Source organism: Triticum aestivum, chromosome 1B (genome assembly GCF_018294505.1).
Source record: "Triticum aestivum cultivar Chinese Spring chromosome 1B, IWGSC CS RefSeq v2.1, whole genome shotgun sequence".
Taxonomy (NCBI): domain Eukaryota; kingdom Viridiplantae; phylum Streptophyta; class Magnoliopsida; order Poales; family Poaceae; genus Triticum; species Triticum aestivum.
The window spans coordinates 86667117-86671353 of NC_057795.1; positions in this window are offsets into that span (position 1 = coordinate 86667117).

Here is a 4237-nt window from a genome sequence, read left to right on the forward strand (position 1 = left end):
TCCATGGCGCACCTCCACTTCCGTCCACGACGGCCGTCGGCCATTTTTTCCCGTGTCCACGTACAGCCCGTTCACGGGTCCGTGTAACGGCCCGTGTACGTGGCGTGTGCGTTTGTTTTTCCCAGTTTTCCATGGCGCGCGTCCACTTCCGTCCACGACGGCTGTCGGCCAGTTTTTTACCGTGTCCATGTACAGCCCATTCACGGGTCCGTGTAAGGGAACGTGTACGTGGGGTTTGCCACGTACGTGGTTTTGCCCAGTTTTCCATGCGCGCGTCCACTTCCGTCCACAACGGTCGTCGGGCACTTTCTTCCCGTCTCCACATACAGCCCGTTCACGGCTCCCTTTAAGTGGTTTTGCCTGGTGATCCATGGGGCGCGTCCAGATCCGTCCATGAAGTATGTCAGGCACTTTTTTCCCGTGTCCCTGTACAGCCCATTCATGGGTCCGTGTAAGGGTCTTTGTGATGAGTTGCACGCATCAATCGGTGAAGTATCTTGGTCACTTGCCTCAAATAGTTTTGAGTGTGGTCGCGACTGGCCTTATCGAGTGATTCCGTATTTCATTCAAGGGACTTTACCATTTTGTCTTGTCCATGACATAGCGAAGGCATCCGAATGAATCGGTCAAGTATCTTGTTCACTTGGCACATATAGTTTTGAGTGTGCTCGCCACTGGCCTTATTGAGTGATTGTATATGTCATATAAGGGATTATACCATTTGCCTTGAGCATGACTTAACAGTGTAGCCTGTGACGACGGCATCCGCATGAATCGGCCAAGTATCTTTTGCATTTGGCACATATAGTTTTGAGTGTTGTGTCCGCTGGCCTTATTGGGTCCAAGGGTATGTCTTACAAGGGACTTATCCGTGTCAGGGCCCCGTCGCCGTCCATGTCGCCCGACCCGCCGGCGCACGTCATAGCTCCAGCCTCCGAGCTCGCCGCCCCTGCCATCTCTAGCCTCTGCATTGCCGGAGCTCATCAGCTCCGCCCCGTGCCTCTCCTTCCCCGTGCCCTCGTCCCTCTGGCCGCATCGTCGTCATCTCCTCCGTCTCCGGCCACCGCGCTATTCGCCGGAGTCGCCGTCGTCCTCACCGGATCCGTCCAGGTGGGACGAGATCCACCAGGATCCCATACAAACACGGCACCCCGTCCCGATCGGCTCCGTCCCGGATATCCTCGTCCGCCCGTTGACTTTTCTGCGAGGTGAAAATCTGCTAAGTCCCAAAAACCCTGACATTCTGATGCATACTTTGCCATGCCATATCTCCATGACTCTAGCTCCATTTTGCATAAATAATATGTCAAAATGTTCATCATGAGATGCTCTTCATTTCATTACATTATGTCATGCATGTTTGAGTCCATCTTGATGCCCTTATCATTGTTGCAAGAGTGCTATATGATGTTAACCTGTTGAAACTGTTATAACTTGATGATTTGTCTTTTTCGTTGCATCTTGTGTGTGCCTCCTATGAACTCGAGCCCTACATGTGTTTTGAAGTATGCCATGCCATCTTTACAGTGGTGCAATCCATGTATTTTTTTTAAGTCTTGTAGTGAGTGCATCGAGCTCATGAAGTAGGGTACTTGTTGTTGTTGTTTTGCTAGGCTGAATCTGTTACATCATGATGCTATGTAAACCTGCTGCTACAAGTCATTCTATGCATAATCTGGAGATGTTCACTAAGGATGTTTTGTTTTACATGTCATGATATATCCAACCATGCCCCTGGTTGCATTTATAGCCTGAGGTAGCTTGTTGTAATCTTGCTCTCAAATTGCTAAATAATGTTGCTGTCAGCCTGTTAACATTAAGTTCAGTTTTGCCATGAGCTTTGCTAGTGATTCATGCACCCTATGTACTTGATCTTGCCATGCTTAGCTTCATAGACATGTCTTCTTACTGTTTGTTATCTTGCCATGCCATGTGTTGCTCTGTAGTGAGTGGTACAAGCTCACCAACATGCCTACTTATTGTTGTTCCTGCCATGTCTGAATCTGTCATATCATTTGCCATGTTTGCATGGATGATACCATCTTTTATGTTGATCTTTGGAATTAGTTCAGTAAGGGAGTTTTGTTCTTCGTCTTTATTACTAGCATTGCATGCCTTTGTTTACCATGATAGCTTCATGTACCATGTTGTTTGATAGCTCTAAACATTGCAACCTGATGTTATTTCTGCTATGTCTGAAACTGATATAATTTGCAATCTTGCCATGTCCTTTTGAGCATGTTATAGTGATTTATGGAGATAGCTCAGTGTTCATGTTTTGTCATGCTTTACCTTTACTTCACGCCCATGCCTTTTGTTCTTATGTTGAGGTGTTGTAGCATATTGTTTTGATGTTTGTAAGATGCCTAGTTGCTGTTTTGGACAGCTTGTCCTTTAAACTTGTATTGTGTGTATCTTTGGAACCGTTGCTCCGTTTTGAGTGTGCTCTATATGAAACTTGCTTAGAATTGCATGTAGTCTCATATTATCATGTTGCATCCTTGTTTTGAGAGTGTTTGCTTGATGTTTGTATGCATTCTGCATCAATGCCATGTTTAACTTGTTTTGCTCATATCTTGTAGGCCGTAGCTCCGAATTAAATGAACTTTATATGTAACTTGACTAGAATCTCGTGTAGATCATCTTGGTGCATCTTAACTTGCTGTTTAACAACTTGAACATAAGGTTTATTCAGTTCTGGACCAATTTCTAAATTTGCATATGAGGACTTACCGGAATTGTTATATGTTGTTTCCGGCCTCATTTAAACTTGTTTTGATGTGTTGCTCTTGTATGCATCACCTCTTGCCATGAGTAGCTTCATGTAGCCTTGTCATGCATCATACTTGGTTGAGCATCATGCCTTCTTCATGTGTGGTGTGTTTACTATGTTGTGGGCTTCTTCTCGATAGTTCCCGTTTCGTTGCGATCATGAGGATTCGTTCGCCTATGCTTGGTTTGTCTTCGTGGCTTCATCTTCTTCATGGACTCGTTCTTCTTCCTTGCGGGATTTCAGGCAAGATGACCGTCACCTTGGATCTCACTACTATCATTGCTATGCTAGTTGCTTCGTTCTATCGCTATGCTGCGCTTCCTATTCACTTGTTCTTCAAGCCTCCCAATTTTGCCATGTCAGCCTCTAACCTTTTCACCCTTCCTAGCAAACCATTGTTTGTCTATGTTACCGCTTTGCTCAACCCCTCTTATAGCGTTGTTAGTTGCAGGTGAAGTTGAAGATTGCTCCATGGTGGACAGGATTATGGTTGGGATATCACAATAGCTCTTATTTAATTAATGCATCTATATACTTGGTAAAGGGTGGAAGACTCGGCCTTATGCCTAGTGTTTTGTTCCACTCTTGCCGCCCTAGTTTCCGTCATACCGGTGTTATGTTCCCGGATTTTGCGTTCCTTACGTGGTTGGGTGATTTATGGGACCCCCTTGACAGTTCGCTTTGAATAAAACTCCTCCAGCAAGGCCCAACCTTGGTTTTACCATTTGCCTCACCACCACCTATACCCTTCCCTTGGGTTGGCCAACCCGAGGGTCATCTTTATTTTAGCCCCCCCCCTCCCCGGGGCCAGTGCTTCTCTAAGTGCTGGTCTGAACCGGGCAGACTGCGGGGCCACCTCGGGGCAACTCGAGGGTTGGTTTTACTCGTAGGCTGACCTATCCGGTGTTGCCCTGAGAATGAGATATGTGCGGCTCCTATCGGGATTGTCGGCGCATCGGGCGGCTTTGCTGGTCTTGTTTTACCATTGTCGAAATGTCTTGTAAACCGGGATTCCGAGACTGATCGGGTCTTCCTGGGAGAAGGAATATCCTTCGTTGACCGTGAGAGCTTGTAATGGGCTAAGTTGGGACACCCCTGCAGGGTATAAACTTTCGAGAGCCATGCCCGCGGTTATGTGGCAGATGGGAATTTGTTAATATCCGGTTGTAGATAACTTGACACCAGATACGAATTAAAACGCATCAACCGCATGTGTATCCGTGATGGTCTCTTTTCGGCGGAGCCCGGGAAGTGAACACGGTGTTTGGGTTATGTTTGACGTAAGTAGGAGTTCAGGATCACCTCTTGATCATTGCTAGTTTCATGACCGTTCTGTTTGCTCTCTTCTCGCTCTTATTTGCGTATGTTAGCCACCATATATGCTTAGTCGCTGCTGCAACCTCACCACTTTACCCCTTACTTTCCCATTAAGCTTTGCTAGTCTTGATACCCATGGTAATGGGA